General features: G+C 41.8%; 1 protein-coding gene across 1 annotated transcript in view; it reads right to left on the bottom strand.

The window, feature by feature from the left end:
- The window catches only part of LOC148012681 (uncharacterized), a 131,518-nt gene that overhangs the window by 16,482 nt on the left and 102,438 nt on the right, over positions 1-12,598 (bottom strand). The window lies entirely within an intron of this gene.

Here is a 12,598-nt window from a genome sequence, read left to right on the forward strand (position 1 = left end):
GCAGCCAGGACAGGTCGTTTTTTGACCAGGCAGGCAGTCGAACAGGTCACGAGCAGCCAGGCACAGGCTGCACAGGTCACGAAAATGCAGCGACAGGCTGCGTGGCATCAGGCGCAGGTCAACGACTGCAGGCGACAGCTCACACAAACTGCGTGGCATCCGACGGGCAGGCGACAGGCTGCGTGGCATCTGACGGGCAGCGCGACAGTCAACGGCTGGTGACGGGGTGATTCGACACATTTTTTCTTCCAGAAATTTTTTAAATTTCTCTAAGGTTTACTGCAAGCAACCCTTTTGCCACTGACGGGAGTTCGCGCGCGCAAGCACAGTTCTCAGATTTGGTCAAATTTGAACCTGGAAATTTGGGGCTTTTCCCAGATTTGATGCTGTTTATGCTTGATAGTGACATCTGTGTCAGAAATTGCAGACATTGTGCGCATTGACCTCAATTAATTTGGGGATTTTTCAAAATTTGTTGGAATTTTTCTCATCCGAGTAAAATTTCTTGGCATTGGACCAAGGAAAATTGGGGCTTTTCATGTATTGATGCAATTTTGCTCAGCTGAGTCAGTTTGGGTGACATTTGCGCACATTTGGACCTGGAAATTTGGGATTTTGTGCAGAATTTGATAAATTTCTGCATTATTTGCCTGTGCAGTGGCTGGTTTATGTCAAAACAGCAGAGGATTATTGCTGGTTATGCAAGAACAGCAGTGTATTTGCTGATTTAGCTTGTGCTCTTGCAGTTCAGTGCTTTTACACTTGTACTTGTGAAAAATGGCTGCAACTTCTTCCAGTTCTGACATTAAAAGTTTGATGGAAATCAAGCGATTTGATGGTCAGGGCTTTGATCTTTGGAAAGATCGTATGCAGGGCATACTGTTCCTAAAGGATTGTGAGGATGCTTTGCAAATGGATAAACCCGCACAAATGTCTGAGGCGGATTGGGCCAAAGTCAATAAAAGGGCTGTGGCTTATATAAAGATGGGTGTTACTGATGACATTTTGACAGACATTAAGGGTTTAGACACTGGTTATGCAATATGGGAGAAGTTGAAGACTACCTATGAGATCACCACACCTGTTAATCAGGTGCATTTAATGCGTAAGTTGGTGAATATGCGGCTGGATGAGTCCAAGCCTGCAGTTGAGCACTTGAGTGCATTTACTGGCATTTCAAATCAGCTCAAGGATGCAAGTTTGGATTTTGATGATAAGTTGAGGGCGATCTTTTTGATCATGACATTGCCTGACCCTTGGGAGACTTTGGTTGTTTCTCTCAGCAATAACCCCAATCTCACATATGATGGTGTGAGGGGTTCCATCTTGAATGAAGAAATTAGACGTAAGTCTAGTGGAGAAGGCAGCAACTCAGCTTATAATGTTAGAGGCAGGGCTGAAAAGAAAAATACAAATGCTGGACAGAGAAGCAGGAGCAAGAGCAAAGGAAAAGAAAAGAGTGATGTTACATGCTATTAGTGTGGTCGGAAGGGCCACAAGAAGCCTGATTGCAAGTATTACAAGAAGGAACAAGAGAGAAAGAAGAATGCAGGAGACAAAAAGAAGAAAGAGGAAAAGACAGATGCATTTGAGGCAGGTAAAGGCAAGGAAAAGGCCAATCTGGCCTCTAGTGTTGTCATAGAGGAGCTCTCAGATGCAGAGGATGATGTATTATGTGCAGTGGATTATGATGCCCTTGTATGTCACATGCAGGATATGCAGATCACCAAGGCTGATGTGATTGATGCACTTTTGTGAGTTGATGATTGTGTCACTCAGACTTGGATTGTAGACTGTGGTGCCTCTTTCCATGTGACTCCATGCTTGGAGTGTTTTGCTACTTTTGATGCAGGCTGTTATGGCAAGGTTTACCTTGGAAATAATCATGCTTGCAGCATTGATGGGATTGGCACCATACACTTGTCTTTGGATAATGGGCAAGAACTTGTGTTGAAAGATGTCAGATATGTGCCTGGCATCAAGAAGAGTTTACTATCTGTTGGACAGCTTGACTTGCATGGTTACACCACACTGTTTGGTGGTGGTTTATGGAAATTAAAAAGGGGTTCCATACTGATTGCTAAAGGAACCAAGAAGGGCACTTTGTATTGTCTGCACTGTAAAGCCTTGAATGGCAAGTTCCTTGCAGTTGCTGAAATTGGCTGTCATTTGGAGTTATGGCATAAGAGATTAGGCCATATGAGCCAGAAAGGTCTTGATGTTCTTACCTCTTTGAAGAGGGTTGATGGAAAAGGCTCTAAACTTGATTTTTGTAATGACTGTCAGTTTGGAAAGCAAATGAAAAATTCATTTTACTCTGGTGTCTCCCGTAAGTCAAATGTATTGGACTTGGTGCATTCTGATGTATGTAGCATGCCTTTGAAATCGTTGGGTGGTGCTGCATACTTTGCCTCTTTTATTGATGATTGTTCCAGGAAGATTTGGGTTTATTTGTTGAAAAAGAAAAGTGAAGTGTTTGCTGTTTTTAAAACATTTCATGCATTCGTGACCACTTAGACATGTAGAAAGTTGAAATGCTTGAGAACTGATAATGGGGGTGAGTTCACGTCTAATGAATTTAAGTCCTTTTGTGACTTGCATGGGATCAAGAGGGAGCTTACAGCCCCTTACAGCCCTTCTTCAAATGGTGTGGCTGAAAGATACAATAGGACTCTATGTGAGAGAGTGCGGTGCATGCTGTCCACTGCTAATCTCCCTCATGAATTTTGGGGAGAGGCACTTAAAACCGCGGTTCACATTTGCAACCGCTCTCCAAACAGGTCCCTAAATAATGGCATTCCTGAGGAGATTTGGTCTGGCAAACTGCCCTCATATGACCATTTACGAATATTTGGCTGTGATGCTTTTGTGCATGTTAGAAATGAGCTGAGGAATAAACTTGACCCGAAATCCACCAAAGGCATTTTCATGGGCTATGGTAATGAGGGTGAATTTGGCTATAGAGTGTGGCTACCTCAGTCCAAGAAAATTGTTCGCAGCCGTAATGTTGTGTTTAATGAGGCAAAGTTGCTGAAAAGTACTTTAGCCTCTGATGAAGACATGAAAAAGGTCAAATTTCAAAATTCGCAGCCACCTATTACTTCAAATGATGAGCCTCATGGTGCTGTACCATAGGCTGAAACTAATGATCAGCCGGTTATCTTTGAGCCAGATGATGATGGACAGCAAATAGAAGCACAGGGAGGTCATGGACAGCAAGATAGACTTGCTGATTATGAAAATGCAGGTGCTGGAAATGAAAATGAAGGTGCTGTACAGCATGAACAGCATGCTGAAAATGGCTTACAACAGCCAATAAATGCTGAAAATAACATGCCTCCAGATGTAGATCCGATTCCTAAGAATGTGGATCATTGGGTACGCAGGTCTACACGCCTAAGAAGGCAGCCACATAGGTATGACCCCTCTTTCCATTATGTAATGCTTACTGATGAGGGTGAGCCTCTGACATATAAAGAGGCTAAGTCATGCAAATTCAGCAATAAGTGGGAGCTAGCTATGCAAGAAGAGATTAAATCTCTGTATGCTAATGATACTTGGGATCTTGCGTCGTTGCCCAAAGGAAGAAAGCCTCTTCCAAACAAATGGGTTTACAAAGTAAAGACAGTTGATGGGAAACCCAAGTACAAGGCAAGATTGGTTGCCAAAGGGTATGCACAGAAGGAAGGGATTGACTTCCAGGAGGTCTTCTCACCTGTCGTGAAGATGACCACACTACGTGTGCTTTTTGCTCTCATTGCTGTATTGGATTTAGAGCTGTACCAAATGGATGTGAAAACAGCTTTTCTGCATGGTGACATTGATGAGGAGATCTACATGAAACAGCCCAAGGGTTTTGTAGTTCCTGGAAAAGAGCAGTTGGTGTGTAAACTAAAACACAGCTTATATGGGCTGAAACAAGCACCACGGCAGTGGCACAAAAAGTTTGACACTTTTATGCTCTCTCATGGGTTTACGCGCAGCCATGCAAATCATTGTTTGTATATGAAAAAGGATACAGATGGCAGCCCTATCATACTTGTTTTGTATGTGGATGATATGTTGTTAGCTGGGAAGAGAAAGACTAGCTTGGATGCTCTCAAAGATCAGCTGAAATCAGCTTTTTCCATGAAAGATTTGGGGAATACAGAGCATATATTGGGCATGAGGATTCATAGGGATAGAACACAGAAATTGCTGTTCTTATCTCAAGAAAAGTACATTGAAAAGGTACTGGACAGATTTAACATGGCTGAAGCTAAGCCTCTCGGAGTACCTTTACCTCCATACCTTAAGCTTAGTAAAGCCAACAGCCCAAAAGATGACATGGAAGCCAATGCTATGAAGGGAGTCCCTTATGCATCAGCTTGTGGCTCTCTTATGTATGCTATGGTGGCTACTCGTCCAGACACTGCTCATGCAGTGGGAGTTGTTAGCAGGTTTATGTCAAATCCTAGCAAACCACATTGGGAGGCTGTCAAGAGTATTCTTAGATACCTGAAGGGTACACAAAGAAAGTGTATTTGCTATGGGCACGGTGCACTTAATTTGCAGGGTTATTGTGATGCAAACATGGCAGGTGACTTTGACACTCGCAGGTCCACTAGCGGGTATGTCTTTACAGTTGCTGGAGGGGCCGTCTCTTGGTGCTCCAGGTTGCAAAACATCGTCTCATTGAGTACTACTGAAGCTGAATACATATCAGCTACTGAAGCTTCTAAGGAAGCTATATGGTTGAGCAGAGTCGCAGAGGATCTCGGCATGTCTGTGAGTACTCCAGTGTTGGGATGTGATAGCCCGAGTGCTGTGTATCTGGCTAAAAATGCCATGTATCATTCACGCACAAAGCATATTGATGTGCGATATCACTTTATCAGACAGATTCTGGAGGATGGTCTACTCACATTGACCAAGATCAAAACACAGGACAACCCTTCAGATGTTCTCACTAAAAGTCTAGGCAAGGCTCAACATGAGCATTGCATACGACTAGTGGGAGTTGGTTAAAGGTTCACTCCGGACCTTTAAGTGGGAGGTTGTTGGGATGTAAAGGTCCTTTATTCACCTCCGTGTATTTTACACGTGTATTGTTATGTTGTATATGTGAATGCACCCTTACGGGCCCTAAGTATAAATACATTTTATTCTTTGTGTACCAACACATTGTTGGTACACCCAAATCTGTTCGTCACTCTTACTCTCACTCTCACTCACCTGTTCACTTCCTCTGCTGCAAATCTTCACACTTCCGCTACCCGCGCGCTCCAACAGTACATGCTTTGGAACACCTCTCGCAAGCGCCCCACCAGGCTACCGGTCAATTCCCCTAGTATGCACACTCTGTATTTCCATCTCAAATGGGGAGCTTTTGCAAGACATTGCTTCAATTGCAGAAAATTGGATTGTTTTATGGCAGAATGATCCAACTGGATGGTACTGCTATGCATATAGATGGACAGCCCATGGAGGGAAACTGGGCAAAGGCAAACAAGTGCTTTCACCCCTCACTAACGATGTTCATGGCTGGTAAGAGGTGTAGTCAAGAAAATGAAAAAATTCAAACGATGTTCAAACAATGTTCAAAACATTGGATCTTTGGAGGACACACTAAATGCCCAGCGTACCTATGCGCGCCGTAAGGACAAGCCTTTGTCCCAAGGCGCTAGTGGTGCACCTTAGAGCATCAAGGTAACCTCTAATCCTAAGGCTCGACACGAGTCATTATGAGTGCCCCCTAAGCGTCAGGCCTTTGACAAGTGCAGTAAGATCATTACTCCATGGGACCGTAGATACCCGCACAATAGCACAATGGATGTGGATCAGCCCTCGACCTCAAAAACACATGATAAAGGAACAAATGCCTTCGTTGTGTTGGCAGATTTTCTAGATAAGGATGTTCTTGTTGATTTAGCCAATAAAGCTGTAGAGAGGCAACTGCAGCTTCACCCTTGATCTCTTTTCTCATAATCAAAATTGCCACATGGAATGTTCGAGGTATTTGTTCACATGGCAAGCAGCATGCTATGTGGCAAGCCTTACACTCTAATGCATGGGATGTTTTGTGTGTAACGGAACATAAGAGTCACAAAAGCAAGGAGATCCTACAATATCATGGCTTCAAGACTTTTTATGCTGGGGTTTCAACAAGAGCCAATTCCAGTGTATTGCTAATTGTCAAAGAGAAATTCCATCCAGTAGTAATCAAGGGAAATGTATCGTGCTGATTTATAGCTGTGGAAATCACATATGAAGGGAATGTGTTATGGCTGGTGGATCTCTATGCTCCTAATGATGTTCGTAGTTCTCGCAACTTATGGCGCCAATTGAGAGCATGCCTCTCCCTTGGAAGGCTTGGATTTATCATGGGAGAGCCCTACATTATGCACGATGATTCCTTTTTACCAAAGGTTTTGGAAATCAAGATATTGCAAGGCTATGTTCTCTTTGATCACCTCTTCGTAGTATTTGAGATGCATATACATCTGGTGGGTCTGTTTCGAGTCTTTTGAGCAAGCATTCATTGCATTTCAACTCCTCCTTCCTTCGCCATGGAGACTTGATGGCCATATGCAACAATTGCTACATCAATTTTTATTGGACCTTCCATCCCAAGGGATAGCTTCCCTTGATCAATTGATATGCAATGTGCAAACAGTCGCCAGGAAATATGGAATACATCACACCACCCTACAAAAGCAATGGTTGCAAGCTGCCACAACTCCTAGCTCTGACACACTCTATTTTGATGGATTCGCCACAAGATCCCCTTTCTCTTTCCATCTCCATGAGATTGGCACACCTTGTTGATACTTTTCAAAAGAGATCATATTAATAGGCCAAACTTGTTGCACCATCAGAGGGTCTACAATATAATAATAGTCAATTGCATAAGTTTTATCGCAGCCTCCATACCTCCTTTGCTAGGGAGAATGTGATCCGCATGAGCACCTCCAATGGTGTCCAATGGTGAAATGATCACAGATTTGTGAGGAATTGTGCAAATATGCAAAACCTATTTCATGGACTTGCTTGGATCACAATCCTTTGTTTCTCATGCAATCGGTGTGGCCCATTCATTATTTTGTGATCTAGTTAAAGATCAAGTTACATCAAATGTTGCCAACACTTGGGATATGGACATTACACAAGATCACATCATTGATGTTCTCTTGCATTTGCCTAAAGACAAGCCCAAGATGGAATGGTATCACCATTCAGTTTTTCAAGACCTATGTCACTCACTTGGCTACACCTTTGACAGCCTTATACCAACAGATTTGGACGATTGGACATATGCCACCCTCTTGGAAGGAGGGTCTAATTAAATTGATCCCTAAAGTGTCATTCCCCTCAACCTTGAAGCTATTGAGAAATAACAAATGATATATGCTTCAAGAAGAGATATCTTGAATCCCATATGCACAGTGGAGAAAAAGGGAACCATCATGAGCCTATAAACGGATGTACCTTCTTATCATTCAAGATGGAATATAATTGTACTTTGTCCTTTCAATCATAGTCACTGTCATACTCAAGATTGTGTTTATGAGTCCAAGCTTCCATCTTGGAACCTAATTCACTTGAGTAACAATTGGTCTGTCTAATCTATGTCATCATGAACATTGTCTTTCTGTTCCATCTGCCATAGCCATGCTCTAGATCCATACATTTCAACATGGTATCCGAGCTTAGCTGAGGATGGCACATCTCCATCCACTGCTTCTCTAGTCTCTCTTCACCTTTGGTCATCTTTGTCCAGCTCACATCCAACTCCTGACTCAATTTTCAACTTCATCTTCATCTTGACCTTGTGTTTGCCACAACCAAAATAGTATCTACCCTACTTTGAGCGCTAGATCTCTCTCTACAGGCCATATCTTCCAATGCTTCCTTCTGGGAAAGTGTTTCCTAACTTCTAAACCTTCTCCGTGGCAAATCAAACACCAACCTTTCCCCAGCCATAGCCCAACATTGTCAACCCTCATGAGGAAAGACCTCTAGGATCTCTTTGAAGATGAAGGTGATGCATATGGCGAGGAAAGAAGATTCAGAAAGCAGAATCCTTGCAATAGCTCCACCAAAAACCAAAGAATGGAAAAAGATAAATAACAAGGCACTAGGCATCATTGCCTGGAGACTAAGTGATGATATGCTACATCATATCTCTGGCATTAGAGATGTTAAAACTGCTTGGGAGGAACTTGACAGGATCTTTGGTACCCAAGCAAAGAATTCAAAGGTAAAATTACTCATGCAGTTTTATAAAGTGGATATAACAGATAGTGCTTCCATGACCATGCACATTAACATGTTCAAGAGCCTAAAAACCCAACTTACAACTCTTAAGAAGAATATTGATGAAGATGAAGCAATAGCTGTACTGCTTGCAAGTGTAAATAAGGATCCATATGAGAATCTTGTGTCCACTCCAAGTAATGTTCCAAGTCTCTCACTTAAATATATTGAGCACTCACTACTTGATGAAGAGAGCAAAGTTAAAGGCGAGGATGCAAAGGAACACACCACCAACAATAGTCTCTTGTACACCAAGGGGACTTATGGAGCAAGAGGCCGTGGTCGAGGACTCAGCACCAACAACAACAAGAATCGAATTATATGTCATTACTGTGGTAAGATTGGCCATACAGCTAGTGAATGTTTCAATAAGAAAAGAGCACAACAGATGCAGAATGATCACCACCAGAACCAATTCATGAATAAAGAAGAAAAATATGCTTCTACTACCATCAACAACTCTAATAGATTGTTCTTAAAAATTTTCATTGTATCTTTCATATGTTTTTTCTGTAGTGGATCTCTATTTTTCCCTTAGTGGATTTGCTCTGTAAAAACCCTTGCCAAAGATATAAAGTTTCAAGCTTTAACTTGACTAGGCTGCCTATGAGCTAGTCTCTCGGGCCATGTCATCATGAAAGGGGGGGCAAAAGCTTTAACTTGACTAGGCTACCTATGAGCTAGTCTCCCGGGCCATGTCATCATGAAAGGGGGGCAAAAGCCAGGAAGTGTAGGAACTCATCATTCGAGGGAGGGTGTTGAGAATTAATAAATTATATATGCTCCAGGAAGAGATGTCCGAAATCCAATATGCACAGTGGAGAAAAAGGAAACCATCATGAGCCTATAAAGTAATGTACCTCCTTATCATTCAAGATGGAATATAACTGTACTTTGTCCTTTCAGTCATAGTCAGTATCATACTCAAGATTGTGTTTATGAGTCCAAGCTTCCATCTTGGAACCTAATTCACTTGTAACAGTTGGTCTATCTAATCTATGTCATCATGAACATTATCTTTTGTTCCATCCGCGACAGCCATGCTCTAGATCCATGAATTTCAACAAAAACATTAGCAACCAATCTCCTTGATGGACTTTGTGTATAAGATCTTTACCAACGTCCTAGCTGACAGACTACATGAATGTCTTCCAGACGTTATTCACCTTGCCCAACATGGATTTATCAAAGGGCGCAAAATTTCGTACAACATATTGAATGTTGAAATGGGAATAGATTATACTCAATACACGAAGTAGGAAATGGTGCTAGTTCGATTGGACTTGGAAAAAGCCTTTGATTAATTGGAATGGTATTTCCTAAGTCAGTTGATGCAAGGCATGGGTTTTGGTCCGAGAATGTCTATACTTATCAATATTATTAGCATAAACTTCTCATCAAGAGTTCTGCTCAATGGTGGTGTCACAACACCCTTCCCCCTTCGTCAACTGGTTAGGCAAGGTTGCCGACTGAGTCCTTTGTTCTTTGCCTTGGCAACTCACCCCATTCTGACAATGTTGTCATCTAACAGCCGATGGTGACATGGTCAGACTCTCTCTCCCTTCACAAGAACGATACCTTCGTGTTTCTTAAGGCTAATCCGGATAACATATAAATAGCGATGGCCATAAGAAACTTATTCGCCTTGCCTCAAGACTGCACATTAATGCATCTAAGTCAACTCTTATCAGTTGCACTAAGAGTGATCTCCAAGCCTTGTGCTAGCAAGGTGAGGTGGTGCTTAAAGGCTCCATTTTTCAAGCCCTTGGGCTACCCTTTGGGAGTGCAAGTTTCACCCAATGCACTAATAAATCGGATCTCCTCAGGCATTTATGGATAAGTTTCTATATTGGAAATCAAAAGCTTGGCCTTTCCACATAAGATTAAAAATAGCGCAGACAATCATGATACCGATGATTCATATTACCTTCCGTTGCTTCCTTGGCCAAAGTCTCATTTACAACAAATTACTCAACCAGTCCGTTTTTGCTTGGAAAAAATATTCTACTCGAATGGGTATCTCCTAAATCTCTTGGCACCATGTTTGCACTCCCAAAAGAATGGATGGTGAGGCTGTTCTAGATTTGGAGACACATATGATTGCTCTTTGTTGGGCATTGTTTCAAACCTTGCGTGAAGGCAGGCAACCCTGGTCCTTGATTGCCAATTTTTTCCTTAAGACTTAGGGTATCAAGCATGGGAACACGAAGCTTTCTACCTCACTTAATTGAGCCTTGTTGAATGCTTATTGAGCTGAGGAGCAGCCATTTTATCCATTTCGAGTGGAAACAAAGTATGTTGTAGAAGTCATGGACAGCTATGGCAACTTGACATCACTGTCGTATTTTGGCCATAACTTTTGCATATGGTATCAGATTTAGGCATTCTAAAGCTAGAAACAAAAAGCGCGACAAGATCTATAAATCTGGGCATCACAGAGTTAATTCTATGCAGTTTTCTATTCTCTGTTTCACACAAAACCGAACTATTCTGGTTTGGACGGCAAACAATAAATTTCATAATGCATTTTTAATGCTTGGGGAATGCTATTTTGGTGCCTGGATGCTATGATTATGCTTTGGGGCTGATTTGAGCCCACATTTGGTTCAGTTTTCTCAAAGATTTCGTCGCTCCAATAACAGGCCTGAATGTCATTTATCTGGGAAAAGCATATACCTCTTGTCACTTGATACTTTCAAGGATTGGTATTGATGCCCAAATGTTCACTTAACACTTGGGGATGCTTGACACCTATCTTAGAATGCTTTTGGGCTTCAATTGAGCTTGCATTCACTCAATTTTAACTGTCATATCCCTACAATTCATAGTGGACAGCAAGCAGTTGTTTGATAAAGATTATGCTTATTATGCTTTGAAGCTACTCGGGTACCACATATTGGATGTACCGGCACTTTCGTTGTCATGTATGCTTATGGATATGTTTAAGGCATGCTCCAAAGCTGAGATTGGAGCTTGGATACTTTAACATTGGCTGTCATTCCTATCCTTGGATACTACATGGATGCTACAGTCAGAGTCTTGAAGGCTACTTGGGTTCAATGCTTCTGGATGTATACTCTATGGATCTTGGATACTCGGATATCATTTACATGATGTTTTGAGCTTTGCTTGCTCATTTGGCATTCGACTTTTGCTTCAGTGAGAGCTACTCGGCTTTATGTATTGCACCACATTGCCACTTGGATGTACTACAAAGCATTTGGTTTATGCAATTGAGCTTGAGCTTATTACGGTGAGATAGTAGGACTCTGTGACATGTACATGCTCTCTTGATATTTATTGGATGCAATTACCCTATTGTTGTCGGAGCGTTTAGGGTCGAAAGTCTACCACAAGGGTAAGAGATAGTAGGGTGAAGGGAGATTCAAGGAGACGAGTAGACGGAAGAGAAGGGGTTCAAAGAAATAGAAGATGTAGAAGAATACTCATAAAGGTGAAGCCTATCAATTTATTTTTGCATCCTGAGAAGATAAAACTCTTGTAGACAAAAAACGTGCATAAAACAATAGCTTCCTCTCTACTGCTCAAACCACCAATCTGATGCTTCCGTTGGCTCCGAAAAGGGGGTAAAATACCAAGACACCTGAACACAATTCTCCCAGATCCTCCTTCTTCTCCTCCCAGTTCGGAGTATTGTTTGCTACCTTTAAACTGCGATCATGCATCACACGATTTCGTCAATCTTTCTTTTTACATAAAATCCCCCAAAAATGGCTGAAAGGCACTTGCTTTTTTTTTAAAAACATGTCATCATATTCTAGAAGTTGTTTATCGCTTTTGAATATTTACAAGAAATAATATCCAAAATATCAAAAACAAACTAAATTTGCCCAAAAATCTAGTATTTTTGAACCATCCACACTACAGACACCGACACTAATGACTAATACGGCATTGACTCTCTAGATCAATAAGAAAGCCGAATAACGGTGCACTCTAGAGTTTTTCACACTGTGTTCGCGTAGTGGCACGACATCCACCCCCTCTTGACCTACATATCCTTTGGCATGTGCCAAAGTCTTATGGATCTACAGTGTCAGAAGAAGTGTCCTCTGCCATGTCAATGTCTTCATCTTCTACCTCTTCTTCTTCCATAATCTCATATTCATGCTCAATATCCAACTCCTTCAACTCATGTGCTGAAGACTCCCTACGTTTAAAGAGCTTGATACGTTTTTCAACCACTAGAATCCTTAGAGTTGTCCCATCCATCTCATTTAATGCATAGGTACCATTGTCAAAAACAAACCTTACCACATATGGACCAAACCACCGCTTTGTC

This window comes from Lygodium microphyllum, chromosome 27 (genome assembly GCF_053477565.2).
Source record: "Lygodium microphyllum isolate KBCC chromosome 27, Lygodium_microphyllum_v1.1.10, whole genome shotgun sequence".
Classification (NCBI taxonomy): Eukaryota; Viridiplantae; Streptophyta; class Polypodiopsida; order Schizaeales; family Lygodiaceae; genus Lygodium; species Lygodium microphyllum.